The sequence below is a fragment of the Vombatus ursinus genome, unplaced genomic scaffold (genome assembly GCF_900497805.2).
Source record: "Vombatus ursinus unplaced genomic scaffold, bare-nosed wombat genome assembly UNPS02014779.1, whole genome shotgun sequence".
Taxonomy (NCBI): Eukaryota; Metazoa; Chordata; class Mammalia; order Diprotodontia; family Vombatidae; genus Vombatus; species Vombatus ursinus.
This window is the reverse complement of record NW_020954557.1, coordinates 9321139-9332847: the sequence shown is the minus strand read 5'-3', so window position 1 is coordinate 9332847 and position 11709 is coordinate 9321139. Positions and strand designations below refer to the sequence as shown.

The 11709-nt window shown below is 42.1% G+C and overlaps 1 long non-coding RNA gene across 1 annotated transcript in view; it reads left to right on the top strand.

Annotated features, from left to right (window-relative positions):
- The first annotated feature begins 3299 nt into the window (after positions 1–3299).
- Positions 3300–11709, top strand: part of LOC114045590 — a 10807-nt gene continuing 2397 nt past the window's right edge. The window contains exon 1 of the long non-coding RNA XR_003569402.1: positions 3300–3412. This is a non-coding gene — a long non-coding RNA (uncharacterized LOC114045590). The remainder of the gene's footprint in view (positions 3413–11709) is intronic.

Genomic DNA, 11709 nt, shown 5'->3' with positions numbered 1-11709 from the left:
AAATGGAGCTGCCCTTGCTCGTGCCTGATCCCAAGGGGCCGAGACCTCCTCCCGGAGCCTCCGGCGCTATGCCTTTCCTAGGCTAGACCCCAACAGGCTGTCAGCTTTCTTTCCCCGCTTCCTCCTCCATAAGCAGGTCCAAGGGAAGGCGACTGCCTTGACTCCAGAGTCACGCGGTCTTCAGGCGTTAGCCTTAACCATTTTCGGATCTCGAGGACCCCTTACGGAATAAGGACCTTCGAGGACCGGAAGTTGTGACAGGAGTCTGGAAGCTGAGCGTCAGGGTTGGCTAGAGACCGGCACAAAGGTCTATTGGTGGCACCAGGGGGCGCCAATGCCCAGGCTTTCTACGACGTTGCTGCGCCCTCTCGGGAACCTACCGGGGTAACATCAATCCATAGGCAGATGAAACAACACAACCTAACCCATACTCGGCCTCCTCCATAGGCCCTGGGTTCCCGGGAAAAGGGGGTGAGAGCCGGCATGATCGATGTAGTGGGAAGAGCACTGAGCTAATGAGACCCAGGTTCAAATCATGGTGTTGACATTTGACTAATTGTATGATCAGTTAAAATTTTGAAGCCTCTGGTTCCTCCCCCTTGAAATAAAGAAGTAACACTTAATTTGCAGGGCAAAGAGGAAAACGCTAGGTGTAGCGGCAGGCTTTGGATCAGACCTCTCCAGGCTAGAGGTGTGTCTTCCAGGACTAGCTGCAAGGGCTTCTGGGAAATGTAGTCCAGGGATGTTTCTCCCCTCTCGGTGGGAGGAGAGACTCCAGTATTTCTAGTTGTGGGGACTGGGGGCGCGCAGAGGGGCCGGGGCCACCTGAGCTGGGAGGTTCCGCTGGCTGCGTCCAGTTCTGAGAGAGAATGCAGATTATACTGGCGTTTGGAGGGAGAAGACCAGACAGACACGGAGCCGGAGATTTCAGTGGGAATCGGGAAAGAGACAGGAGCTCCAGCAGGCATTGTGCAGTGCGAGTCTAGAAACTGGGAAGCTGCACATGGAGGGGCAGCCACTGGGATGGGATTGCTGCCCGGGCCCCGAGTGCTGGAGCTGCCTCCACTTTAAGCAGCCAGAATGGGACAGTTGGAGGCAACTGATAAAAGAATTAATGATTAAACTATTTATTAAGCCTTTACAATGTGCCAAGCACTGGGCTAAGCTCTGGGGATGCAAAGAAAAAGAGACTTTTGGGGTAGACATGGACTAATGGGGGAGACAACCTGCAGACAATTATGTGCAAACAAGATATATATAGCATAAATCGGAGATAATCACAGAAGGAAGACACTAATATTAAGGATGGTGGGATTTTAGCTGGGACTTAAAGAAAAAAAGGACAGAAATGAGGAGGGAGGAGCCTGAGGAACAACCAGTGAAATGTGGGAGACGTAGTGCTGTGTCAGGAGCAGCAAGATTTTATATTTGATCCAGGAGGTAATAGGAACCCACTGGAATTTGTTAGGGTGCTGGTCAGATCTTCGTTTTAGGAAGATCACTTTGACTTTTTTGAGTGGAGGATGGACTGCAGTAAGGAGAGACTTTGGGCAAGGAGACCAACCAGAAGGTTATTGCAATAATCTAGCTGTGAAGTGATGAGAGTGGTAGCAGTGAGGAAAGAAAAAAAAAGGGAGCATATGAAAGAAATTAGAATCAGCAGGATTTGGCGACAGTCTGGATGAAAAATGAGAGAGAATGAGTCATCAATTGGTTTTGAGCCAGGGTGACTCTAGTAAGAACAGTGGTACCTTTGACAGTAACAGAAAAAAAAGATAAGAAGGCTTGGGAAAATAAGATAATGAGTTCAGTTTGGGACAAGTTGACTTTAAGATGTCAATGGAATCTCCAGTCCAAGGTGTTCATTAGGCAATCAAGAAATGTAAGCATAGAAGTTAAAAAGGTTAGGACTGATCAGATAGATGATAAGAGAATCATCTACTTAGAGATGATAATTGAATCCTTGGGAGTTGATGAGATTACCAAGGGAGATAGTATAAAGAGAGAAGATGACCCAGAACAGAGTCCTGGGAAATACCCACAGTTAGTGGGCATAATAACCTGGATAAAAATCCACAGAGGAAGCAGTCAGATGGGTAGAAAGAGAACCAGGGAAGTGAAATATGTTTTCCTCAGAAGTCAGTAGGCTCTCCCATTGAGTTCAAAGGACCTTGCCCACTCTTGAGTGAGAGATGGAGTAGACTAAGGAAAAATCATGCCCCCTAAACCAACTGAAGGAGATGAGAAAAAGTGGTGCAACCCACATTTGGAAGATGGGGGAGCTAGCTAAAGAGGGAAACTGGTTTACCTCTGATAATTCCCACTCCAATTCTGCACAAGCTCTAATATTTGTAAACCTTAAAGTCCTATACACTACAAGGATATTGATTTCATGGATGTGGGTGCTGATTCCACCAAAAGAGATTATAATTCCAGTCACTTGGGAGAGAGCTTTTAAGAGTTACTCTGGGCTTAGATTCTTAAAATCTAGCCAGTGCTCAGATTCTTATAATCTAGCCAATAGCTCACTAATGTTCAGACTCCTTAAGAGTCTGCCCAATATGATGGATGTTCTAATAAACCTTGTCTTTGGATGAAAGAAGGCTTGGGTCAAATTCATTTGGGCAGGACCCATGTCTTGTGATTTTGAGGTCCAAGCACCCCTAAACTCCTAAACCTCAACATTTTGGTGACCCGTACGGGGAAACTGCCTAACCCCACGTTCTTCTCCAGCCAAGACTGGAAGGTATGTAAGCCTCCCCCCTCCCCTCCTTTCTTGCTCTGCAGTTGGGGTCACTCTCCAAGCACCAAGGCGTGGAGGTGCTTTTTGGGCAGACAGTTACAAGGTGGTCTGGAACTCAGCCTGATGCTGTCAGGCTCTCGGTCCACTGGTTCGGTTTGAGGCCATGGACCTGGGTACACCTTCCAAAGCATAAAGGAGAAGGACGGATTCTCTACCCGGAAGCCTATGCCCAATTCTGTCAATTCTCTCAGCACTAGGGAATTGGGGGAAAATGCAATTACTTTTTGGTTCCCTGAGGCTTACTTAACTCCCCTCTACACTCCTGAATCCTCCTTCATGGAGGTTACAGGGAAAAGTTAGAACAGCTAAAAATATCTTAGTAGATTCTGGAGGTTTTGTGATTGATCATTAAGGAGTTTTGAAACACCTCTGTACAACCTGATCACTCCCTTCCCTTGAGTCAAGAGGGTATCTGTTAACCCCTCTCATAGGAGAAGAATTTTGCCCTTTACCCCTCACCTTTGATTTTTCCCTCCCCCCACCAGAGAAAGGAAGGAGAGGGGAGGGGCAGCAGCTACAGCGTGGGCCCTCTGGGCAACCTTTACCTAGAAGCATCACCCAGGTTCTACACATCGTGCTCAAAGGAAAGAAGCTGGCCTTCCAACTTGGGTAATCATGCTTTTTTTTAAAGTTGTATTTTTAACTGTTAATGAGATGTGGATTCTCTGTGTAAAGTAATTTGGAAACATTTAAGAAAACTGAAGTCACCTGATTCGTAATGGGTTTGTTTCAAGTTTCAAACTGGTGACCTTTTTGTGTCAGTTATGTCAAGCAACTTTTCTTGATTTGGTTAGTGCTAAAATAATTTGGCTATTGTTGGTTATTGTTTTGATGTGTAAACTTGGCAAAAAGCTTGTTTGGGTTTTGTCTTGCTAAGAATTTGCAATTATATAGGAATAATCTCTAATGATTGGCTTTTTATGCCAGGAAGAATTTAAATTTGAGATGTAAGTCCTGGAAAAGTTTTTCCTAAATTATGATTAGTGAAACTTGCTGTTTGAGGTAAAAGCTCATAGGATTTTATTTTGAGTTGTCTGATGGGTCATAATCCATCGAAAATCAATAATCCACCATCTGAGAGAAATACCACAAGCTACTCAGAGACTATGATACTGGTAGGAAGTCAGCATTGGGAAAAGTTGAGAGAACAGTTTTAGCTTCAGTCTAAGATGGGATCCTCCTGGCTCAGTTTCCCCCATTATGTTCCTTTGAAAGGGAATGTTACCCACCTGGCTATTCCTGAGTCTGGCTATGAGGTGGATTTGATACTGATGAGGTTGGGATCTAGATCCCAGAAAGGAAAAACCCTGGACTTTCCCACATGGCCAAATCTCTGGCTTTTGCCTGAGGCTATAATTCCATCAACTGACCTTTCATTGTGGCTACATCCAATCTCCCAATTCTGTTACCCATAACCTAGGCTAGCCTTCCTTTGCCTTACCTCCCTATGGCCCCCAGCCATTTCCCACCCTTAATCCTAGCTAGGCTCCATTCTCCCTTGGCCACAAGGTCCAGGTCCCAGGAGTTCTGTTCACCCCAGCTTACAGGCCCCTCCTAGGTCCCTTCCACAGTCTTTCTGTATATAAGGACCACCTTGTCTCCATTAAGATGCTTAGATTCTTAAAATCTAGCCATTGCTCAGATTCTTATAATCTAGCCAATAATTTACTAATGTTCAGAATCCTTAAAAGTCTGCCCAGTATGACAGATGTCCTAATAAACCTTGTCTTTGGCTGAAAGAAGGCTTGGGTCGAATTCTTTCGGGCAGGATCCAAATGTTGTGATATTGGGGTCTCAGCACCCCTAAACTCCTAAACCTCAACAATACTGCATGGGTGGAAAACTGAATTATCTGAATCCAAACAGAGCTAAGGACATTTTATCCTGGGCCCTAAATCTAGTCCCTGCTTTATATCTGGGCCATGCAGTCTTTTCTGTCAGATTTGTGTCTTCCAGGCTATAGGCCATTCACCTACAGTAGGTAGCAAACATCGAGTACCAGCCAATGTTCCCCCATTGTTCCCTGGATGCAGCCTGTGCTTGGTTCTAGTCAGCCTTCTCTTTGGGACTCCCTCAAGGCAGGGACAGCTCTACGCCCCTTGCCAGCAGGAAGCAGTTTCAGAAGCCAAGACCTTCACCCTTTACTCCAAAAGAATTTGGGTCCCCTTTGTTTGAGGGGGGAATGATGAGGATGGAAGCTAGACCCCAAAAAGGAAAAACTGTGGACTTTCTCACATGGCCAAATCTCTGGTGTTTGCCTGAGGCTATAATTTCATCAATTAGCCTTTCATTGTGGCTACACCCAATCTCCCAGTTCTCTGTTACCCTTCACCTAGCCTAGCCCTCCATTTTCTTACCTCCCTGTGGCCTCAGCCCACTTCCTACCCTTAAAACTATCTAGGCTCCATTCTCCCTTGGCCTCGTGGTCCAGGTCCCTGGAATTCTATTACCTCATAGACTTCTTGGCCACTCCTTGATCCTTCCCATAGTCTTTCTGTATATAAGGTCCATCTTGTCTCCATTAAGGTGCTCAGATTCTTACAATCTAGCCAAGAGCTCACTAATGTTCAGACTCCTTCAGAGTCTGCCCAATATAACAGAAGTTCTAGTAAACCTTGTCTTTGGCTAAAAGAAGGCTTGGGTCGAATTCATTTAGGCAGGACCCACATATTGTGATTTTGGAGTCCTAGCACCACTAAACCTCAACAATATGACAAAAAAAATCTGAAGTAAAATTGATAATAAACTACAATTTCACAAAGAAAAAGAGTTACTCTGACCAAAAATAATTCATTACCCTGTGGCCAAATTGGTGATGAGCCCCTCCAAATTTAGCTAGGTTTATTCTCATACCATAGGCTTATTATCTGGCATCCATCCATGCTCTTTTGCATACTGCACTCTGGCTGGCATGGCATAGCATAGCCTCTAAGAACCCAGGATCACCTCCACAATTTGAGAAGGCATCAAGTAAAACTTTTCTGGAGCTATACAAATTCAGAAGGAAGGAAGGATTTATTAAGCACCTACTATATGCCAGGCTTTACAAATATTATCTCATTTGATCCTCACAACAATACTAGGAAGTAGGTGCTATTTACATATAGCTATTGTTATTACATAGTTATTTTTATATAACTGTTGTCATTCTCAGATGCTTATCTGTTCCACATTCAACTCCTTCTTTTAAATGCTTTATTAGTAAATTTGCAGATTCATTACTCTTCATTTGTCTTTTGTGTTAATCAAATATATATATATATATATATATTTTAGTGAGGCAGTCGAGGTTAAGTGACTTGTCCAGGGTCACACAGCTTTAGTAAGTGTCAAGTGTCTGAGACCAGATTTTTCTGTATATAAGGTCCATCTTGTCGCCATTAAGAGGCACAGATTTTCACGGTCTAGCCAATAGCCCACAGATGCTCAGATTCCTTAAGAGTCTAGCTAATATGGCGAATCTTCAATAAATCTTGTTTTTGGCTGAAAGAAGGCTTGGGTTGAATTCTTTCAAGCAGGACCCAAGTATGATTTTGGGATTCCAGGACCTCTACCCTCTAGACCTCATCAACACTCTTCTCCAGAGTCATCTGAGTCCAGTGGCAAGACATAGATCAGGATGATTGGCAATGGCCCCTGGATGTAGTAGGAGACCTTGACCTTTTTAATCTAAGGTCTTTCACAGGTCTTAGTTTGTCTGAGGCAATGTATATGTCTATATATGAACTGAATGTCATAACTACCAATTCTTAAGAGGAAAAGATAACCGAAATGTAAAAAGACAGCTAATAAGACATTAATTGTAGGTGTCCTTAATGTTCTGTCAGAGCTTGACAAATTCAACAGAAAGATAAGAAAATTAAAGATAAACATAAGGATAGAAAAACAATTTGATAGGTGACTCTTGGGGAGATGACCACATGAAAGATGAAAGGGAGCCCAACTCTCCCACTTTTACTAAGTAGTTCAACATATTGAACAATGACCAAAAATCCAGAGGAAACTTCATAAACCAGCTTAGGACTGAACAAAAAGAAAATGAAAAGTTACGTAAATTGAAAGCAAGGTATTGCACATACCACACACCCCCATAAAAAGTTTTTTAAAATGAAAATAAACAAAGTAGAAGTCCTGAATGTGGAGGCCCCTTGACAGATAAGATAAGCCTTACAGGCATAGAAAATACAGTACCTTGACTAAGAGTTTAGAAAAGTCTAGAAAAGGCAGTGGACCATGGGAGAGCCTTAGTGGTAGCACCCGACCAGAAACTAGAGTTGCAACAATAGTGGTGACTGGGAAAACCAGGGGAAAGAGAGAAGGGTAGTAGTCTTGAGTAGCACTTTGGCTGGGAACAGCCAACCATGGAGCTCTGACAGAATCTGGAGCCTGCTAGAATCCTGAGCCCAAGCACACAAACAAAGTACAAAATTAGGGCAGAAACCAAGGGAATCAACATCAAGACCAAAAAGGATCCAGCCACCTCCATTCAAAAATGTGGAAGGGGGCTGAGCCTAGCGCTGAAATAAATCTCAAATCAGAAACTAAGGGTGGAGATGGAAGACAGAGAATAACAAAAGACACCAAATTCTATAAAGACATATTGTAGATGAAGAGGAAAATCTAGAAGAAAAAAATAACTCCACAAAAAGTGAAAGCATAAGAACTACAAGAGAGAAACATGATGCAAAGGGAAAAAATTGGAGAATAAATGACTTAGAATAGAAAGTGGAAAACTTTATTCAAGTAACAAACTCCTTAAATATTAGGATGAACCAAAGAGAACTCAATGACTTCATTAGACAATTAAATGTATAAGGTGTCTTAAAAGTCTTATTGTGGTTTGAAACTACTAAAGCCTCAAACTGCACTAAGACTTTTGGGACACTGTAATGGAACAAAATTTAAAAATGCAAAATAGAAGAAAATATAAGTCATCAACTATCAGAAACAACTAGCCTAAAAAACTGGTCAAGGAGAGACAATTTAAGAATTTATCTGAAACTCTTTAAAAACAATGACAAAATGAAAGCATTGATGCCAACTTTTTTAAAATCATAAATGTAAATTACTCATATTTATTAGAACCAGAGGGTAAAGTGGAAACAAAAAGAATCCACCATTTACCTCTTGAAAGAAACTTCACTAACCCCCAGAAAACTCTCCTGAAAACATCCTCCCAAAAACTTCCAGGAATGTCATAAACAAAATTCAGAGCTTCCAGATCAGATCATCAATCAGACAGAAAGGAGCTCAGATACCAAAGTACTAGAGTCAGGATCACACAAAACCTGACAGCTACTAAGTCTTGAAATACAATATGCCAAAGAAAAAGAAGACTTAAAACCTAAGTTCTTATATTAATAGGGGAAGAAAAGATAAGTATCCCTTTGGAATGCTAATGTCTTAAAACGTTACCTTGGGCATTAAATAAGACCAGCAGAAAGATGAAGTTGACCTTGAGAGAGAAGAGAAAAGGGAATACACTAGGAAAGAAATGAAGAAGGTAGGAAACTTACTATTTCTCATATTTGGGATATACTAGATTATACAAAAATGGAAGAATGGGTAGGGGAAGTGGGCATCTCACGAACCTCACTCTTAACTAGAAGAAGGAGGGTTAAACGCGCTCGCGCACGCACACACACACACACACACACACACACACAGAGTTTGGTATAGTAATACTTAAAAAGAAAAGTGTCAGGCATAGGGGAAGAAGAGATTTGTGGAGGGGATGGCCAAATTGCTGTGTAGCCACACCTCTTGTACTTGTAAAGCTGATTGGATGAGTGGTTCTGCCTTCTCTCTGTTATCTGCCTGCTATCATCTGCTCAGGGCTCCTGCAGTAGTCCTAGGCCTTTGACATTTCTGCTGTACTCAAAAGTGTTTTTAAAAGCCCTTTTTCTTTTTCTTAGTATTCATCATAAGCCTCAACTCCTTCTGAGTTTTAGTGTTCTTAAGAATATGTTTTGGGGACCATACCATTCTTTTATACGTCTTCTTTTATTTGTTCTTCTTGCCGTCTTCCATATGTTATGGACATTTTTTTTTTCAAACTGCAAGTCAATGCATCGCCATCATTCTGTCTAGATGGTTCCTCTCTTGCTTCCTTGTCAGAATAACATCATCACAGTTTCTTTCTTGAGAACTCCCCATGCTTCTTGAACATTCTTTGTCAATAAAATTTTAGGTTGCAGGATTCTACTTATATGTTTTCTGTAAAAAAAAAAAAAAGTTGCTTTTCCAAAATCTAGAATATGCTTACTACCTTTCCACTCCTGCTGTACTAGAACTCTTCCACAGTTCTACAATCACAGCATTTTCACACTGAAAGGGACTCTATAGCCATCTATTCTACTCTGCACCTCAAAAAGGATCTCCCTTACAATGTAAAAATAGTTAACATGTGTATTACTGTGTGCCAGGCACTGTGCAAAATTGCTTTATAATGATTTTGTCATTTGATCTTCACAACTCTGAAGGTATTATCCCCATTTTACAGATGAAAAAACTGAGGCAAACATCAAGTTAAGTGATTTACCCAAGGTCACACACCTACTAAATGTCTGAACTCAGTTTGCCTGGTGCTCTATCCACTGTACCACTTATTTGCCCTCAATGTACACAACAAGTTCTCATCCAGCTTTTGCTTGAAAACATCCACTGAGAAGGAACCCACTACTCTTCTACTTTTGAATTGTTCTCATTGTCCTGTAAATTATTTTTATTGCTATTTTATATTTATAAAGTACCTTCACTTCCCAATATTTCTCTTCTTCCTCCCCCACCCAAGAATTAAAAGAAAAAGGAACAGTTCAGTAAAACTAATCAATATATGAAATCTGACAGTATATGTGTTCTTCCAAAACCAGACCCTCTCCTTTTCAAAGGGGAAGGAGTGCATCCTCCTATCTCTTCTTTGAGGTCAGCTTTGGGGTCAACACAGCACTCTTTCAATTTTTCTGATTGTTTTTCCCCATTTCAATGCTGTAACTATTGTGTGTATATATCTATGCACACATATATCTATATTTCTTGCTTCTGCTTAGCTTACTTTGTTGTTATTGTTATTCATCCTTCATTTTCAAAGAGGATCAATGATATCCCAAGTGATACCTTGACTTGCGTGTGAACTGGATATAAGTGAGCAGAATTGAACAAAGTAATTAGCCCTCTTCTCTCTTCCAGAGTCATCAAAGTCCAATAACAAACAAAAGTCAGGATAACTGGCAGTGGCCCAGGATACAGCAGATGACCTTGGCATCTTTGATATCTGACCAAGCTCTAAGCACCCATGGTGCCTGCTTCAGCCACTTTCATGGCCATTTTGCTGGGGGATGTCTTTACATGCTTAGGGTAGACATCTCCCATTACCAAGAGGTTTGAGTCCTGTCTATTACCCTCAATCTGGTTGAGCCCATCTGTTGAGACAATTTTACCAGAATCTGGATGTGCACATGCTACAGCTTCTTGGAGCCACAGGTGAGAGTTGGGTAAGAGATAGACACCAAAGGTGGATAAGCAACCCTGAAAAGGGCTCAGCAAGCCCTCACACCAGAGGTGCTAGTCCTCCCTGAACACCCCAAATCTTGGTTCACTGGTCTTCCCATCCCTCTCTATTCTTCATATTTATTTTTTCTTATTCCACAGTAATATTTCATCACATTCCTATGCTACAAAAATTTATTTTGTTATTCCCCAATCTGCAGCAATGATGGAAGCAACCACCTGTGCCTCATTAGGTCTCTACTTTCTTAGGACTACAGAGTCCCTACCATTGCTTTCTAGTTTCCTTCTGTTGGCATTATTTTTTTCACATGGATCACCAGAAGTGGGTAGTGGTCATCAGGTATGACCATCATATCCTAACTATATGCCCCAGGAATCTAGCAAGGCTGTCTACTCTTCATACTCAGTTACTGCATGGTTGCTTCACTGTCCCCTCAGCAGGGAGTCCTTAAGCATCACTTATTACTCTGACCAGTGCTGGGAGTCTTCCTTTCTGGTTTCACCAACAGATCCAAAGCAGCTGCTTCTCCCAAAAGATAAAAATAACTCTACTCGAAGAGTTACAGCTATTACAGATTTCTAAAGGTTTGATGGTCCTTCTAACCTTCCTTGTCAGTGCCTTAGCATACATTAAGATACCCCTTTACCTCTTCAGGATCGATTGTTTATTTAAGGGTTTCTTCCATTCTTTAAAGGAAATCCTCATTCTCCCTAATAATCTGAAGAGTAGAGAAGTCTGTCACTTACTACTTGGTTCATTTAAATCACCAAAGTGATTGTCACTTAAGTTCCTTGGACCTCAGTTTCCCCATTTCTAAAATAAAGGGGTTGAACTGGATGGCATTTGAGGTTCAGCTCTAAATCTATGAGCCTATGATCCTAATTATTCCTCCTGCCTTTTCTCCTTCTCTCTTAATATGGAGATAAACTTGCATTTTGTTTTTTGCTGGGTATTGAAAAACAAACTTAGTATACTCCCGGCAGGTCATTGAAAAGTTCCCCTTGCCAAACTCCTCCGTATTTGCTAGGAAGCAAAGCCCTCCATTCTCTGTTATTTTTGTGACCCTGCTGGAGACCTCAGGTACCAGTAATGAGTGATTTCGATTCATCCTTCCATATTGCTGGTTCTCTGCTTCTTTGTCTTCAGGCTTTAGTGAGGAGCTCAGGAAGAGAAGTGAGGCTTGTGAGGGTAGTAGGAAACTATCCCATCTACTAAAAGGGGTAGCAAAGGACCTGTGCTGGTTCTGTGTGAGCACCAAGTGAGATCTGGGGAGTGGAGGTGAGAAAGGTGACATCATTACTGAGGGAGGAATGACCGCATTGTTGGGCTGTGCAACCCTGAGGGTTCTGTCTCTCTCTCTCTCTCTCTCTCTCTCTCTCTCTCTCTCTCTCTCTCT